This window comes from Rhea americana, unplaced genomic scaffold (genome assembly GCF_003343005.1).
Source record: "Rhea americana isolate MKP2758 unplaced genomic scaffold, rheAme1 scaffold_271, whole genome shotgun sequence".
NCBI classification, from domain to species: domain Eukaryota; kingdom Metazoa; phylum Chordata; class Aves; order Rheiformes; family Rheidae; genus Rhea; species Rhea americana.
Genome location: NW_028186392.1, coordinates 342,011 through 361,950, shown reverse-complemented (window position 1 = coordinate 361,950; position 19,940 = coordinate 342,011). Strand labels below are relative to the sequence as shown.

The window sequence follows — 19,940 nt, the reverse complement described above, 5'->3', positions numbered from 1 at the left end:
AGCTATTTCGAGGGATTCATTTTTTATATATAATTCGATGAATACTGATACCGTTGCCTTGTCTTTGCTTTTATAATAAAAGCCTGTCACAGAGCTAGATGCAGCACAGAATAGGTAAGAGGGACCTGATAAGATGGCAGCAACTGATCAAAGAATTTTGAAAAAACAAGAAAGAAACTGAAAGTGCGGTTATTCCCCAACACTCTTCTTTTCTGTCTATTTGCTTAGATACCTGTAGGGCTCTCAGTGCTGTTTTTATTTCTTACTCATTGAATTATCTGTGATTATAAAAACATCACCAATGAAAATGTTACCTTTCCTCTTGCTACTTCTAGCTTTATACTGAAATTGTATTCAAGATGAACCCCACCCACCAGCACTTATTTCTGCTTATCTCAAAACTCTGATGGAATGACTTCAAAACTAGACGTGACCTTGGATCTCCCCTTTGACAACTATGTCCAGATCTAATACTTATGTAACATGTGCCAGGATTAATCATTAATGACCAGGATCTTTATGACACACTTAAAAGGCCAGGAAATATTATCCCTGTTTTACAGATGGGAATGGAGAGTACGTCATGGTTCAAGGACACGGAGGAGGGCTGTGCCTGGACATGGAGTGGAACTGAGCACTTCCTCCACCAACCCTTTCTTCAGAGCTCAGGGCAGGCCACTTGGCTATCTGCTCATGACCATCCACAGCGAGGTCTTACCCTGGAAGCTCTTAGGATCAGCCAGAGGCACAAACAGCTCAACTGTGGGACAGGATAACTAAAATTACATGTGCACGTTCACTCGCACGCACACCCACATGCACATGCACACACTCACACTGCAAACTTCAGTGCTCCAAACCTTCCTTTCCCTTGCCTTGCCTTGCTTTGCCTTGCCTTCCCCCTTTCCCTTTCCCATCTCCCCCTTTCCTACTTCCCTATTTCTTTTCCTTTCCCTTCCTTTTTCCTTCCCTTTTTCTTCGCTTCTCTTGCATTTTTCTTCCCTTGCCTTCCCTAAAGTGGCACAAACTTCTCAGGCACTACTGAAAAAAATGTACTTACTGTTACCTCCTTGCAGCTGTGCAGAAAATTGCATGTGAAATGGTTGTGCCTACAGACTGAAGAAAAAGCCAGGAAATTCAAATGCAAAATTAAAAGCAATAGTGCAGTTTGTTATTTTGAAATGGATATGTAGTTGCTCAGACCCTTCCACGTATGAGAAATTATGAGCTAGATAGAGAAATCTGGGCTATCACTGATTTGAATTAATCACTAGAGAGCTTTTCTCCTTATTTACCCCGTCAGAAAATGTTCAGTTCTCACTCTGTGCAAGGAGCCACACAGCATTTTTGCAGCATGTAGGTGTTGACTGATCCTGAAAGAGCCAGGAACTGCGCTGTACATTCTTGAGAACCAGCCTTTAGCACCTTACCTATTAAGTGTTTACATATTGCATTTCTGAAACTTCACCTTTCAGGTAACTGCTTTTACTTTTACTTCAGATTTATGCTTAAAAAAATGGCATAACCAGTGTAGCATGTAAATAGGATTATGCACTTACCAGAGTGGGGGTCTATCACACTAATAAGACATTACATACACCAAAGCCACACAATCAGTGTAGGGTTATATCATATTTTGCTGACCAGAATCAAAGAAAAACACGGCAAAATACACACCTGGCAAAACCTTTTAGGATACCTGGCAGCTCAGTTAACCCAACTGCTGTTAGTGTTAAATGTGAACTCAGGTAGAAGATGCCATTTTTTGGCTGATCACTACAAGACCAGCAATCAAATCTGCTCTAATCTGAGGCTAGTATCTGAATTGGTGTTCTTGTTTCATCCAATACACTCAATTGTTTATCAGCTTTCTAACCAGGGCATCTGTGATGACTGTAACATCAAAATCACAATGACATCTCCTGGCAGTGAATTTCTCCTCCGTGCAGCCTCCACCAGAAATCAAACATAGACTACGTGTGCTTTTGTTAATACTCCTTGAGCAGAATGAACACGTTGCTAATGGTGGTCAATTACTATGCAAATCTCCAGTAATTGCACCAGTCAAAAGCAAAACATGTTATGCAGGAACTTTTTAGAAAAAAACAAGTAAATGCAGTAATGAGAAATGACTAGTACAAGGCACGAGTTAATTATGAAAAAAGGGAGAAAAAACGTTTCCCAGTCTAAACTCTCAAAACCTACGTTGTTTACAATGATGTAAGCATAAAGGAGCAAAGCTACAACTTTAAACTGGCACATTGCAAGTCCTATGTTTCTATAATTATGCTTTTACTGTCTAAGATTAATCATGCTAGTTAATGATGCAAAAAATTACATTTATAATCCAGCCTGAATACAGCTGTACTGCAAGCTAAGATCTAAGTGCTATTAAGGTAAATGGAATTAATGGGCTGTCCCTGGCAATCTTTATATCTATCAGTTACTAATTAACATTCTTCTGTAAAGAATAATTTATGGAGGAAAAAGCACATACAGAAGCAATAATGTTAAAACTTGCAACACGCAGTGTGGTCACAGGGTAGCCGTGCAGCTGTAGCAGACAATGTGTTGTGCTCATTTCAACAGAGAACAAGAAAGTGCCAACTGGCAGTGCAATCAGTAAAATCTTTTATGTTAAGTCATTTATTTTATATGGCAGCAAATTATTACTACCAAGGATGAACTTTTGTGGGAAATGTCGACTTCAGCTAATAATGGAAGGACTGAGCAGGAGAAGCAATAAAAACCTGGTAGTTAAATTAGCTACGAAGAAAAATGAACACAGTGTGTTATCTTTGTGGATAATGTAGCACATTTGCTACTTTCAACATATGACTCCCAACTTGATTACTGCTTTTATGCATTCAGTACCTGCATTATTTTTTAAAATGTTCCTGCCAAACCTTCACCACAATCTTAATTTGGCTCTTTTCTGGTTTTGCCTTTACGACACAAAAAGAGATGAATTATTCTTCAGGGCCCTTTTTCAAATCCTCCTTATCTTCTTGCCTGTGAATTTATGCACCATCACTTCACATACCAAGAGCTTTCAGCAGAGAATAATTCAGATAATGAACACCAGAGCTTCCCTTTTCTGGACAGATTACACGCCTCACTTATTTTGGAAAAAAACCCACATACAAATACTCACACACATAAGTGAGTTCTGGCATGAACCAAAATCAGACAGTGACTGTTGCATTTGAAAGCTATTTCCCCCAATAGAAGTAGAAGTAATTAGTAGTTTTAAATCAATATTGAGACGCTTAGGTTTATTAAAGTATTAGAAGAAAAATGTTAATCGTGTTCAACTTATACTAAAAACGCCAGCCTAGAGTTAATACTGCAGATCATTGGTAACAACATTATCCCAATAAATCATCACAGAATGAGGATGATTTTAATTTTCTCAGACTCTGCCGAGAAAATGGTATATAACTACTAATTGGTATATAACAACTAAACAGTATATAACTAGCAAAAATGGCAGTAATACTATCACTGGTGTTTATATAAGTCAGACTGATTGAATATTAAAGGCATTCCATCCATTTTCAGACTTTTTCCTGATGTCAGTCTATCGTAATGAATTTTAAGTTTATAATATAGACATGACAACTGACACTAACCACCACTTATAGCTTTCTGATTAAAATTGTCAAGCAAAATTTTAGTATGTTAGTGCATTTTTGTGAGTTAGGCAGTAAGATGCCAATGATTAAAAAATCCTAGCTTTAGAATTTACATGAATAACTATTTTGCACACACTGTAGATAATTAACAGATAAGACTTTTAATTAACTCACAAAAACTTAACATAATTTACCACATAGGGAAAAAAGCCCATGACCTCTTGAGAAAGTTAATTATACAGCTATGAAAATATGTTGTAAATTGGTAAGAGTTCCATTCAAGTGCTTTAGGAATAAGCAAGTACTCTAATATACTGTACTGTAAATCTCATTTCCTCCCTTTGTCACTCCACTATGACCTCCCAAAAGAAAATACAGTCACATACAGCATTACCTGTCTGGACAGAAGAATTTTAAGCAGGAGGACAGGAGAAGTTTGATAGAGATAAATACCAATTTACAAATGTTGATAAGCTTACAGTGAGGAGAAGAAAGAGACCTCAAACCTAATACCAAAGATACGACCACCCTAGTGAACTTTCTTCTATGAGAGCCTGAAGAGAAATACATAATTTCATTTTTCTGAGGGAATTGAATGAGATAACAGATAAACCCTGTCAGCATGGATCTAACTGCAATTCAGTAAATGCTAAAATAGGTGTCCAATTTTTTCATTTTACTGTATTATACATTGGCAAGATAGCTAGAAATATCACATGTATGATTTATATTGAAATCAATGCTTTATTTTTTATCTTTTATTTCTATCTTTGTTTTTTGATGCTTCTGATTATTACACATATTCACTTACAAACAAAAACACTTTACAGCTTTTCACTGCTGCTTTCCATGCTAGTACATCAGATACATTATTGCAGGGTCTAGTAGTGCTATACTGAGGGCTTTGGCAGGCCTTCCCACTCTGACCCCTCTGTTCAGGAATTTATAACCATCTGGAACAATTTGCTTTTGCTCTTAATTGTACAGAAAGAAAAATAAATTCTTTACTAGGAAGGGCATTTATTTACCTAAAATCAAAAGCAAATGGAAACAGCGTGTAAAGGTATCTTTAAACTCCATGTTGAAGATAAATCTCTTTTTGTAACGCAAAAGGAAGCAAGCAAGAAAATGGTATGATAATATGGATTAACCTCTCTGGTTATTTGCTTTTAAAAATGAAAATTATTTTAGTGAGAGAGCTGGACTGACAATTCTGCACAGTGGAGTTCTGTGTTTTAGTCATCGTAATACATAAGCAATGTGCTACGTTCACYAGAAGTTGCTGGAAACAGGTCATTGTACATGCCTTTGATGTGCAAATTCATGCTTAAATGCTTTGAAGAATTAGGGCCTAAAGTTCATACTGGATTCACAGCAGTGTAAAAACCTATCCCTTGGCGCTTTATCTGAGCACTGTTCTCTTACAGAGAACTCTATCCAGAGCTGGACAAAACGATGTCGATCCTGCAATATGTTCAATGCTACAAAAAAGTTTTTAGGTTGTGGATATGCTCTTTGCCATCCTTACCTATATTATCTGTTTATTGCTACACTGGTTTGCTTATAAATATCCACTGTCCTTTTTACGTAGTACATAAGCCACTTTTTAACCCATTTGAAACAGTCAGAGTATGGTGCGTCCAAAGGTTTCATGGTCCTAAAAATTTTGTCACAAACATTCGATTTTTAAACACATGAATCCTAAGTAAGACATTATCAATTTCCAAACTATCCTTTGATAAAGTGCCATTTTAGAGCTTGCCTACATTTGTCAAAATAAATAACGTTCATTGTATGATGTTACAAAAATATACTGTTGCAAAAGCTGTAAGATTCCGCTAAGTTAGATTTAGTATTTCAGTAATGAACTGGTTCAATAAATGACTTTATAATAAATTAGATCAGTAACTCAAGACTGTTGAAGCTAAGCACAGGACTACGTGGGTGAAAGGATTCTCTCATCAGGAATGGTTAAAAGCACCAAACAAAATTCTTTAAAGAAAGCACATCCTCAAATGATACGAGAGGTTTAATCGTGGACCATTGCTGATTTACAGTACACTCCTGTTGTGACGCTTCCCTGTCTTTGCCTTGGTTGTTCCCCTCCAAAAAAGCAGGATAGAAATTGTCATACAGAAGCACTATGAGAGTGGTAAGTGATATGAAGCTTCTACTATTTTAATTTTGTCCCCCAAAAGTATTTCTGCTATATACATGTTAATGACCAACGTGGAAGTGCAAGGATAAGCTGCATGCCTGTGATCTCTCTCCCCTGGTCTCTTATATGAGCAATTCTTACAAGACGCAGAGCTCCCCATTTTCTGCAGTTCCCTCCACCTCAGACCCACTACAACACCCGTCGCCTCACTCATTGCCCAGGCTCAGAGTCACAACTGCCCCCTCTCGCAGATGCACCTCCGAGGTGACGAGCTTCTCATTTTGCACCTCTCTCTAGGTGGACCTATTCCTTTGGTAATCTTACATCTGTATAATATTCATAATTATGAATATGTGTTAAAATAATACAACTTCTTCACAGCCATGTGTGAAAAACTTGTTCCAAAGCATGCATGATCGATTTCAGGTGGTTCTTTCCTTTTTTTCTTTTTTTTTTTTTTTAACATCTTTTACGAAACAGAGTAGTTGATAAACGATCACATTTAAGTGACAACAGACAAACTTCACTTGCTGATACCAATGTGTCAGTGAAGAGTTACGCGGAGAGATGTGAAAACAGTATACTGTCCACTGTAATTTAAATCTGTTTTAAATAGTCACAGTCCCTGCTGACACTTGCTCTATTTTGCTGTAYAGTGTGTACACTGCTGAATGACAGAAGCCCAGTTCTGCTACCATGGGAGACCAATCATTCCTACAGGAATCAAGGGAAGTGCTTCTCTTCTTCAGCAGTAGGTAGCCCGTTAAGCCATTGATTCACYGGAATAGTGTGACTGGAAAGGTCCAGGGTATGTCAGTGCAAACACACGGCGCAGTTCTGAGGATGCAGAGCTCTTCCCATCTCTTCTAACTCCCCACCCCTAACAACTTGAAACTCAGTCTTGGGATTCATCTCTCTCCCTGCTGTTTCTCAAAAGAGGAAGCCAAACTCAGGCAGGATTCAGAGGGTTTTACACATCCTGAACTTGTCCCTGCTGGATACGGAACTTTAATTACACAGAGAGTGGGACAGGGTGACTGTCACATCATTGACACTGCTGATAAGGAATCTTATCACTAGGAATTAAGATGACCCAGGAGGAACTGAATGATGGCATGTAATGACATATTGGTAGAGTTAATAAGAGAGAAAATTGACACTCTGCTATGAGATTTACAGACACGAAGACATAACATACAGCTTATGAACTACTGGAGGAATACATGGGAAACCACTAGCTCAGAGGTGCAATACCTCATATACACAATAACAAATGCATAGAAGGATACAAGAAACTTCAGTTTTTATTTTTAACATTCTCAGAGGAAGTGGAACAATTGCCTGAGGCTGAGAACTGCCAGTTCCTTCATTCTTTCTGCCTGCTATTCTCTAAACAGTTTCTTGCAGTTCACTCCTTTTTCCAAAGAGGCTTTCATCACCATCACCTTGTCTAGCTTATTCCTAATAAAAAATTTAAAAGACATACTTTATCCTTTCTCGCTTAGGTGACCTGATTAGGAAGGAGAAATCTCAGTGATAACATATTTTGCATGTTCTTTTGTCATCCAGCAATGTCTGCATTTATTTCTACAGGAAGGAAGTGGAGGGAATTTTTAAAAGTCAAGTGGATATAAAACAAATCAACCCACCTTAGATCAGAATTCATTCCACATGAGCTGCTGGACAACATGTCTGAATTAAGGTCAGGAGATCATCGAACWTTTTGGCTCTGATACGTCTATGTTCCAACTCCTGTTCTCTAAGAATAGCAGATATATTCAGCCAATATATATTACAAAGAAGATACGGTCCTTGCCTCAAGGACTTGTATACTAAATCATAGTTCAAATACAAAATACTTGCTGAAGTCCCATTTCAAAATATCTATTTTAAAATATCTATTTTATTACTTTTTAATACTATAATTAAAGAATKTTCTTGTAATGTGTGTTTTATCAAAGGGTTTAGTTTAAGATTCAGCTAGAATGACTGGCTAAGTGATGATAAGCTAAACCTAAACTCCARAAATATTTTGGAGTGGGGAAAGTGAACACATTCTTATAGAATTTATTAGCTATCTTTAGGAGGAAAAATGGATTTATAAATAATATTATTTTTTTCCTTTATCTATTCTTGCTCCATTAAAAGCATTTTACAAAGCTTTATTTTAGAAAAGACATGTATCTTCTATTTGAGGCARCAGCAATACTAAGAAGTTACAACTGGTACATATGGAAATCCTGTAATGTTAAAGCTAACACAGATTCTTGTAAATAATTTCAGTGAAATACCCTACCATACTTTCCTGTCATCCCCTCCATATGAGAGTACTCACAAATAAACAATTTGTAAAAAGATTCTGCTAATTTTTTAAAACTAAAATACATCAAGCAGAAATCCAACTAATTACATCCAACGTTAATATTTGGAAATGCCTCAGAAAGACAGAGTTCATGTATCTAAACCATTAAGTCACAACTGAGCTACATAAGAAAATTTAGTGTCCCTGAGCTATGGAGATAGCCAGTTTAATTCAGCTAAGATAATAGGTACTAAATTTGAGGCTCTGACAATGTCCTCTTTTCAGAGCTCTGCTTCACATCACTGTCCTGTGCAGAAAAGGGAATGGCAGCTTCGTCATCCCTCTGCTGGGGCTCTGCAACAGGGTGATACTACAGAGTTTAGAATTAAAGTCARTCTCTTACTTAYCCACTAGTAGGACCTCAAGTAAATACCAGTGTCTTTGCACCTCAATTAATGCTCTAAAAAGAAAACGAATATACWTAGGCACACAGGATGCTGAGGAATAAAATCACTGAAGACTGTGAGTTGTTCAGAAACTAGAACTTTTGTTCGCAACAAGCTAGTCTTGTAGACCAGCATGGAGAAGTTGGCCAGTTTACCCCCATCTCTTTGTGGCAACTAATATTCTGAGTATGTGATTATCCTGTAGTCCTTGTCATGTTTTTAACAGTACTGTWCTTAGAGAGGAATCAAATGGAAAGTCAATACCTCAACTATAAACCTATAAAAGGACCAAACACAGCTTATTCCTTGAATTTATGGCCATATGAAACTCACATCATAGTAAATTGTAAACCTAATATGTGCGTGGATATCTGAAAAAGCAGGATCTAGGCAGTGCCCGGTGCAGTGGTGTCTGCCCTTGCACATTAGTCTTTGAGCAACTCAATGCTGGGTACTGGAAGGACTGGTTTGGTTAGCACTTTACAATGAGTAGGTAACACTGTCAGACTGGAATRGACTGTGACTGATCACAAGGTCACATCCTGATTTTCCTACTGAAAAAAATAATAACAGTGCAAACACATATACACACATACAAGCCAAATCTCCTAAATTTCAATAGTAATGCCATTAAATGGCATGAAAAATTTAATCAAAGGGATTTMATTTCATGCAATGTCAGAAGAACACAGAGTTTTGCTGCAGATATTTTGGCAAGCAGAATGTAGACCAAACTCTAAGCTCTAATTGTGAGCTTCTCCCTCACAGTGTGAATTTTCCAAATTGAACATTGCACTGTCTAATTGAAGCACTCAAACAGCATATGTTCTGCTCAAAGAACTGTGTGAAGTTTGAAATACTGTATATAAGCACTATTAATGTCTTTTGCTTTCAAGGCACCAAATACTTGGAAATGACTACTGCTTAAYTGGAAGCTGACATAAAACTTCAATGTATTAAAAAGTTGCCTCCTCTTGATGAAAAGACAATTTGTAAATRTCCAGTAGAGAATGATGTCACAGTTTAATTAAAAACAACAATTTCCATCTGCACTTCAGTACTTCTTTTGTTATAACATCATACAGACACTGACAGGTTTTGCATAGGCTTAATAAYTAAGCCCCACATACATCTAGTCTAATTCAAAGCTCTGGACAGAATCTAGTCACTGTTTCTAGATCTCGGCCTAAGACTCACAACTTTATCTGATAACCATTCTTTGGACAGGAGGCGTTACAGTAAGTCATAGATTAACTCCTATGTTTGGTACCTTCCTTTACCCCCTGCTCCTTATCCTCCCACATTCATTTATACACAGTTAGCCAGAGTTCCTCTGAAACTATGAGCACTAGAGACCTTATTTAAGCTCTCCATAGTAAAATTGYAGGAATGCATGGATCACAGGCTTAGCAAAATCATTTCTTAACCACTGCTTTGTCTTATAACATCATATAACATTTTTCTTATACCTTCTCTACTTCTAATTTCATTCTTTACCTCTTCTGTTTGATTCCTGTATTCTACTAAAGCATGAAGTAAGAAAAAGCAAACAAAACAAAACAAGCAAACCAAAAAACTCATGCACTTCAAAGCCTGCTGATGTAACACTTTTCTTTACTAATCTTTCTTCACTTGAGCTGCAATATTCAGTAGCATTTCAAGCTGGACAGAATTCCTCCTGCTTTGTTTCTTCACCAAACCCCTGTCATTGTTTCTTATCTCCTCTAAACACAATAGTCTTAGCCTCTCTGCTTTATTGTAAGCCTTTAGAATTTGCAGAATAATTTGGGTTGTACTTCTGGATGTCATCTGCTCCAATTTCACACATCTATGTGCAGCAACAACTCAGTCTTGGCCAGGCTTTTGCACTCAGGRCTTTCTCCAGTGAACTTCTCCGTATCTCCAGGGATAGACATTCCACCACTTCTCCAAGCAAACCATTCTAGTGTTTTGACTATGCTCACTGTGAAAAAAATGCTCCTAATATTTTACAAGGAATTTCCTGTGTAAGTTGGATACCTAAGATAGCACTTTAAGACAGCATAGGAAGTATAGGATTTAATGAAATCTAAAACACAGATGCCTTAGCTAATCGTTCAGGTTTTTACTATAGTTAATGGAGATAAGTACCTCCAGATGATGATTAATGCCATCTCAGCTAAGTGTCTAAGACGCATGCTTTCAGGACCTACCTGTCCTTCTACATTGACTCGAGAAGGAGTCAAACGGTTAGTTCTTAGCTTTTAGACCTATATTTAGATCAGAGGTATCTCATCCACATTAATCTAAATTTCTACAAAAAAGGGCATAATATCATTCAGTTATATTCTCCTACACTAGGGGTTTACCTAGACACATGCTTGAATTGGAATGGCAGAGGCAAGAGAACACAACACCAGGCTTTTTATATTGGGATGGCATGAATTAGGTATCTTAGGGCATACTAATATAGTTAAATCAATTTTCAGCACTGATTTTTTTCACTGGCATTATCAGTATAGTGAATAAGTCCACTTAATGACCATAAGTTTCTAACTTAATGAAAATGATGATAATTAATTTCAACATTTATCTTCCTCCTCTCTGTACCAAATCTCTTTCCCTATTTTTTACAACCATAAGCCTGGAGAGTCTACAGTACTGTAATTGCCAGTTCTTTCTACCATAAAGTTTAAGTTWCACAGAAATGTAGCTTTAAACCACCACCTTCCTTTTTCAAATTACATGCATGTGAACATGAGTCCTAATCTAAAAGGCAAAATTGGATTAGGTCATTTATCTTTATAGATCAAATATACTTATRAACATTCTTTGATGTTTAAATCACTCCCTGAAGATGGATTAGACAGACATATCTGAACATATTCAAAATAGTTCCTTTAATTAACCATTTAAGTAAGGAAGAGCCAGCAGAAAGTGATGGCAACAAAAATCAGATATGAATAGTAACTAAGTTAAGAAAAGCTCAGTAGTTAGAGACATGTACTTCTGAGAAAACAGTGTAATAGAGGAGAGAGGTATACAGAAGGGGAAAACTAATCAACTTTATCAGGAAGAGCCACAGATTGTTGCAGTAAATCATTCCAGATAAACTTTTGCAGCAATCTAAACAATTTTAAATGTATCCAGCATTTTGAAGTCCTTATCTAGAGATGGTCCAGTGAGGTAGTCCCCTGTATAGATTAAGTTTAAGCAATAACAATAACAATAGGACTCAGCTCTAATTGTATATTTTTATCTAGATAGATCAAATCAAAAAAATGAATGGCCTGAAGCATGATGAATGGCTTTGTGATAGATATACACATGAAACCGTAAATTATGTGATGATTAGATTATCTAGCACTCATCATTGATAGACTCTGATAACTCAACACTGATAAATATTTTGCAGAGTTTAGGGGTGGGTGTGGACACAAGGGGTTGTAACTGAAATACATCCATTGCAGAAGAAGAAAATACTTTCACAGGGTAGATGTCTGTAACCCTTTATAACTTGTAGGATTCTCAAGACACGTTACACTTTCCAGGCTTTCTGTAAATATCAGTCTGCTTTCAAAACACCAAACAGAGAAGGAAAATACAGCCTCCAGGTCATGAATGCAGTATAATTCCCCTGTACAGGAAAGGGAAGTAAAACAAAGCACTAAAAGAGAGACATTTTTTCCCAAAGGCAGAAGAAGCTTGACTATGCCCCAAGAACTGCCATTAAATAATGCAGATGAGCAATCTGCAGAACGAGTAAAGAGTCATTTTGCTGAAGTTACTGGTTTTGGCCAACCTCCTTAGGTTGTCCATGGCAAAAGGTCCACTAGTATGTTGGACTTGCTCCAGATAAGGGACTCAATTGAAGATTAAATAAATGACCAATAGCCACAGACCTGGTCTGCAATCAGTTTAGAATTACAATTAGAGAGGTTACTGGATCACAGCTGTGATCTAAACACATTTTCCACATACCATTTGACCTTGGGAATAGATAAATTATCTATCARTAATTTAGCAGTACTTATTTTATAAAATTCTTCAATAGTATTTAAAAGGAAGCTCCAGCTAGCGATTATTTGAATGAACAAAAATGAGAGAAAGGTTTGTTAGTGATTAAACTGTGTGCCAAAATAGATGGACTGTGAGGCCAAATTAAAGTTACTCAGAATTGAGATCTCTCGTGTACAGTTAATGATGGATAAATGAGATGAAACAAAAAAAGGTCTAAGCATGGGTTTTAAAGACTATAATTTCAACCTGAACCTTTGAGATTCAGAATCATTAGACAAACTTGAACAGATTTTCTTTTATTCTACATGCTTCAGCATTATTGGCTTGAGGAAGAAATACATCAAAAAGGCTCTTTATGCAGATAAAATGAGGAGAAAAAGAAAACACTGCAAATTTCCAAGTCATATACATATTAAATGTATGGCTAGCTTATCATCTAAATATCTGGGTTTAATATAAACAGCATCCCAGTTAAATTTCCAAGCTTGCAACAAGTCTCACAAGCTCCTATTGCCATAGAGAACTTCCTTGAGCTCAGTAAGTCCCTAAAAAGTGCATTTATAAGACTGGTAACAATTATCCAACAAAATTTCCAAATCCTTTAAGAACTGTATCTATTAGCAAGAATATGCTTCCTCGACTCAATTTTGTTAAAAATCTGGGGTCTCTCACTTTCTCTCATTCTACACCATGAACAGCCAGAAACAACTTAACTGTATTCAATCATTTTTGCTACTATTGTGTGATAAAAGCCTAGCAGCACAATCATTTCTTAGCTTACAGCTCAGAAGTCTGGAGAAATGCATGCTTATCACTATTTATAGCAGTCTGAAAAATCTGCTGATTATATAATCATCTTAAATCCCTGAGTACGCTGAAGACTTAAAACATTGTTAAGGATAACTAAAGACCAAACCAGATGACTGTTAATCCTCCTTTTAAATAAGAGAAGTTATGCACTAAATAATACATTATTGTAATATCAAGTGGCTTTTTGCAGTACTGACTAATCTTGGGCTTACTGAAAAGCTTAACAAAATTTTAAGATGTTTAATTACTGAACTTGAGGCTGTTCTTCAYAGCCTTTCTCCTGGTGTGTGCTAGTCCACAGAAATGCTGTTCTAAGAAATGTAGATAAAATATTACAGTATTTCTCCGTGAGTCCAATTAGTATGCATATGTAAAAATGAGAGGTCTAATACATTTTATATATTGTGTGTTCTGTATTTTTGAGTTCTGAGTTGGTTAGGCTCTACCATTCTCACATGAAACTAGAAGACGAGAAAGTTTTAATTTGACCAAAATTAACAGTTTTTCCTCTTACATTTTTTTTTTTTTAACATTTGAAGTCAGTACTTCCATTGTATTAGTAAAAATGCCATTAACCACTGAATCTTGCTTGTCTGTATTTTCACCTGAGCTGCTCAAGGGACACCTCTAAATTTAGCATCTCACAGAAAGAACTATTTACCCTCAGGGTCAGCCTCAATTTATGTGACAAATCTCTTCCCATATCAGTGAGGTTTCTAAAAGAAACTGAAGGACTTTTCAAAATATTGCAATGGTTTGTGAAGAAAGAGCTAAAGGAAATAACACCAAATAAAATACGTTTCCTAATCAATTGAGTGTTGCTGTCCTAGAAAAAGAGTGCTAATCATCAGGTCCATTTTCAATTTGATGTCCTTTGAAACAGAAACTCTCTGCATTCTAGAAACTCAGCCAATTTGATCTTTTCACTGTACTATAGAGGAGATATATACACACATATGTGCATTTGCAGAGGAAGACTTTCCTTTTATTTATTGCTTTCTTTAATAGAAAAAAAAAGGCACTTAAACCCAAAAATGTATGCTCTCCCCTTTGTGCACAGAAATTTAAGAACAATCTCCATTCATAAACGAATCCTTATTGAAGCAGATACTGAACAGCTGTGCAGCTATGACATTTTATAGTATCTGAAGGTTTGCTCATAGAAAAATATTTTCCCTAATTTCAAAAGCAGGCACACTTTTTAATTTCATGCTTGTTTTAGTTCTGTTTGAGACATGTTTTCAGTAAGTACTGAGTTAATTTCTCTCTCTTTTCTTTCAAATTTAGAATGAGGAACAGAATTAAGTTTCAATCAGATATAGCTCCAGTAAAGCAAGAATAAATAAGATAGACTTTGAGGGAATAMACTTGCTTCAAACTGTATCAGATCTTAATTTCCTGGTAAAAGCATACAACCAAAAAAGAAAGGAAGTGTTCCTGACTGGAACAAGGAGCTATGGACTGTTTAACTAGCTATTTAACTTCATTTACAATGTTTCTACCATTATATTTTTGTTTGTTTTGGGGGCTTTTGTTTGTTCGTTTTGCAGGGCAAGTGCATTTTTCAAATACCTGTTCTGAGCACTTGAGATATTCCTAAGTGTCTCTTCTTGGCAACCTTCTCCTCTTCCTCCCAACTCTCTTCCAGGTCCAATACCATATATCTCCTATTTTCCAAACATTTAGCTGGCAGTCTCAGCATTGCTGCTCCTCTCCCAGATAGCAATCTCTCATATTATTTTCTAATACAACAATAACTTGTGCTACTTCCAGGGCTAATACAGCAGCCTGGGAGGGCATTGCTATATTTAACTAACTCTGGCATCACCCCTTTGATGTATCTTTTGTCATCTGAGTCCTAGCAGCACCAATAATGCAATGCACTCGATCTATTAGCAAATCAGTAAATTTCAAATACAAAATATGAGTGATGGATATTTCTTCATCCATTTCCACCTGTCAGAAGCATGTCACCTTAGACATCATCCTTAGACTTCTCCTGTCAATAGCAAACCACAGTTCATATACTCCCACCTTTCACTGCTTCTCAGGTTGCTTAAGGAAATTTTCCTTCATATCTCCCTGCCTGTACATAACAGCAATCATCTAGAGATGGGAATGAGGAAACTCAGGTTACCTCATTAGTAATTACAACTAATAAACTTTTTCCTGATGGTTCAATCAGATTCAGTCTGTTATCTCGTGGAAGGCCATCACATGCCAAGACAACGCATTTGGCTTAAGAACTTCCTAAAAAATCACGCACTGGAGGCACAGTCTGGAAAATACCACAATGTGTTTCTCTATTCTTCTGTTCTTCGTTAAGTTGTCAGAGGGAAGATATAGGGACAGATAAAGCTTTAGCCTGGTCCTGTTTTCTGTTCTGTTGTTATAATCTCATTGCATCACTCTCAGGTATCATTAGCTGCCATAGCTGTTGAAACTAAAGGTTTATAGGTCCATCACATCAACTATTCAACATTGCTGATAGTGGAGGACTATTTGGCTCAAATCCAGAAAATAATCAGGCTATACTGATACTGAAATATCAGGGTCTGATAATTTGGCTGTACTGTTTTCARGATCTCCAGTTATGTCTTTGTACAGTGAACAGAGTTATCTGTATTTTTAATATAACAYGGCCATCATGGACCATAGATAAGCCCAGTGATAACTGTGCAAGAACAGAAGAAGTTAAGGCTGCAGCCTTGTACCTTTCCTGGCTTCTAGACAAATGTCCCAGCAATAACTTAACATAATCTCAGTCTCCTAAAGTCTTCTTCAAGTATACCCTTTACAGGGTTACTTTGTGCAACTGCAGAAACTCTTGCCACGGCCTCCTGTTGTTTAGGATCTCCATTTCTGCCATCCTGCAAATTTCACRGTAGTAAAGTACAGAAAGAAACTTCCACTAGTCAGCTTTTCAGCAGGCTTTGCAGAACCTCCAGCTGTAACTAAAATGTATCTTTCTTACATACCTTTCCTATATATCTTATATACCTAAAATAGCTTTTACAATTCAGTTCTAAACATGATGGTTTTTGTTATGTATGGAAACAACAAAATTTATTTAAAATTTTGATCCTTTATGATAGAAAATAATATGGAAATGTACTTTGTCATCTAAAACTTTTAACTCGACATCACAAAACATTTAATGCAGTACAAAATATATTGTTTGGATGACAACTCCATTGATTTGTAATCTTTCAAATACTAAGAATTTGATATTAATCTGCTATATGAAAAAGTACTTAAAGGAGAAACACTGAGTTCCTGAGAGATATGGGCATTTGTACTATTATTTTTGAATTATTTTGATTATAAATTTAATATATCCAGACATTTACACAATATTACTTTAAGTAGTCAGTGGAGCCAAAGGACAGATGCCAGGAAAAACAGTAGTTGCATGAGAATCTGGAGTTCTAAATCCCAATTCTGCTGTTCAAGTTCAACATATAACCTTTGGGGATTTTCTTTCCTTATCAAAAATATGTTAGGATAAAATAAATTAGACTATGGACATTACAGAAATATTCCATCAGAGAGTACATCTGACTCCAGAAAAACGAATTCTTCAGCATGTGCCATTTATCAGCCAAAACTACTGTAACTGAAAATAGCGAGAAGAAAAAAAGGGTCTCAAATACTTTATTTACCATAAAAGATACAAGTGGGTGTGTTTTAGGACAAATTCTTGAATACTAGAAACAATGTAACAACACTGCATGGTAAGAATATGTAATTAAAGAGGTAATTGTGCTTAGGAATGTGGGGATTTTGTGTATAAAATTACCTGTTGTGCAAACTCATGCTTTTTACAATATGTATCTTTGATAGTTTTTCCTAAGCAGAACAAACTGCAGGTTGTAAACAAATTCAGTAAATAGTTATTCATCTAGCAACACAAACATGCCTAAGGTTAGAAAAGATTCATGCCTTACTTTCAATCTCTCTGAGTGTCTGTCTCACAAACAGGAATAATAATGATTTAAGAATTTTATCACTCTTTTTCTTCCTCAGAGTACACTAATCAAATGACTTCTTTAAGCAATTCCTTTTCACTTTAATTGCAGCTTTTTAGAAACAGGTTAATAACCATCCATATTTAAACTGTGGATTTTATGAGTTATACTTATTATGGAACCCATTAAAGTTTTATAGTCTTTGCAGAATAAAATAATCATTGATCTTTTTCATCTAAGTGCTATTAAGACAAAGGGTATAAACATCAACTGATTAAAATATTATTTAAAATGCTTTATTAAAATTTAGACTTAAGTAACTCCACTCATCAAGACTTGAAAAATCTGAAGAGCACTTCATTTAATTTCCTTTACAAGAATGTTTTGCACGCAAAGTAAAAGCCTGAGGGACCCTTAGTCCCCAACACAGGCTGTGCTATTGCCATTGCCTAAGATGCTACGACTCCCYGACAGCAAGTCATACGCCAGCCCACCGTGCAGTGACCTCTAGCAAACATGTAAGGCAGGATGAGATAACTCAGAAAAGCTTTATTCTTTCACTATTATTTATCATCTGTTAAACAAAAAAAGCATGTGAGATATTGAGATCCTATTAACTGTTTTAACAATATAAAATTTTTACTTTAACGACTAAAAAAACTCTTCAGTAAATCAAAAGATACACAAGAAATGAAGCTTGTTGTGTGTCACTTTTAGGAACTGATAGTGGGATACACAGACCTTCACCTTGAGATTATTTCCTGCAACACTGCTCTTGAAAAGCCCTTCAAGTTTATACTCCATAATCCATTTTCTGATAGTGTAGATAAGAGTTTATACAACCAATGTGCTTCTGCATGAGGCATTTTCAGTTACAAATACTAGAACTGATGGAGACTAGTTAAAAGTCCACCCACCTTCACASAACAAAAAGGAGTAGCACAAACACACGTTCTTAAGCCGCAAGATGATGAGTGACTGGAGAGAGAAACACTGCCAGCAAAACCCTAGCAAAGCTGTGAGCCACCRAGCAGACGGTGGAACGGCTCGTGCTCCTCCAGCATTAAAAACAGTGCTCTGCCCGCCTGGACAGAGCTGCCTGCCTGGACACAAGCAGCAGATCGCAACTGTTGAATGAGCACCATCATCTCAAGACCTTGAATGAGGTCACAGAGCTAATTGCCAGAAGAGCTGATAGCTGGAGAAGGCCAAACACAGGTGAGACTACCATATGCATACTGGAAAAAAGTCATCTTTATGATTCTTTAAGCTCTAAGGAGACAGATTTACCAAAGGTACATGTAACATGCCAAAAAGCTGGACAGCAAACAGGAAATAGATATGTTCAGAGGATTTGCATCCAGATTACAATTAAAGGAGTTGAATTCAAGGATAGGCATTACAACATTCAGCAAGGTGAAATGATACAAACATAGGACATTTTAAGGTTATCTCAAAATTTGCCTCCCCAGGAGAATGCATCCTAGAAACCTGAATTTCCACTGAAAGCAATCACAGAAGGTTGGAGGACATTTGATAGGAATTTAATTTAAATAAAAATAAAACTTTTTAATGGATTTTTTAAGATCTGTTTGTACCCATGAGCAAAACCCTCTAAGCTCTTGAGACTACTGTGATCTATGTGGCAACAGATGACAGCTGCTCATCATGAGCATAGGATGCTGCTAATTCTCTAATTGGAACATTGTCCTAAACCAGCTCAAATAAGCTGTCGGAAAAGGCAAGTAATTCCAAAATGGAGCCAGGAGTGTCCTGAAACATAAGGTAACATTCAGAAAAAGATAACAAGAAAACCATTGTTGGGGTCTGGGCTAAAACCTGCAGGAATCCCAGCTGTCAGTTGCAAGCAGGGGCCAAAAGTTTTAGAGGAGACTGCAAAAGGATTAAAGYTAGATTTGGTAGGATGTTCCTTACCCCTGCACCAAGTTCAAAGACATTAAAAGGMATCACACTGGAGACAACTGTTGGGAGGCTTAGATGCTGTTCCCCAGCCACTCTGCAKTGCAATGGAAAATAAGGCCCCTGCCATCCCAGGCTACCATGGGAAGGTTACCCAAGGGCAGCAGGAACACCCATTTATACAGAGCCAGAACATCAGCATCGTTCCAGGCCCACGACACCAGGCACAAGAGCACACAGATACAGTATTCCTGGAGATCTGGATCTACCCTAAACTGACTTAAAACTGGAAAAAAACTAAGAATTTAATTTCCCTATGTTTCCTGAGGCGCAAACTTTTCTTTCACAGCAGRGAACCAGAACTGTAGTATTGTTTCAGACAGAGACCAGGGCATAGATTAAAGATTTAAATATATAGCAAATAAATCTGGCTAATTCAAATAACTGAATATATCATACTGATATTGATTCCTCCCTGTTTTGCAAGTACTAAACAAAAATATCTGAATTGCCTGCTTTTTGTTGTTTGCTCATTCTCCGATCCCCCTTCTTCCTCTGCTGACTTCTTAATTAAATGGCCTGGCCAGAAATTAAATGTTAATATAACAAAAGCATTTCTGAACCCAGTCATTATTTTTACACTCATCTTAATACCTTTTCTTAACATTTTGACAAATATTCAGTTTAACAGCAATAGAAGCA

At 36.6% G+C, this 19,940-nt stretch overlaps 1 protein-coding gene across 4 annotated transcripts in view; it reads right to left on the bottom strand.

Annotated features, from left to right (window-relative positions):
* Positions 1-19,940, bottom strand: part of ZNF385D (zinc finger protein 385D) — a 157,346-nt gene that overhangs the window by 101,818 nt on the left and 35,588 nt on the right. Inside the window, exon 1 of one of the 4 annotated variants that reach the window (XM_085308235.1) lies at positions 7,443-7,470. The exons of the other annotated variants lie outside the window; for them this stretch is intronic. The gene's annotated coding sequence lies outside the window, so the exon portion shown is untranslated. Of the gene's footprint in view, positions 1-7,442; positions 7,471-19,940 lie in introns of those variants that run through there. 4 annotated transcript variants of the gene reach the window in all.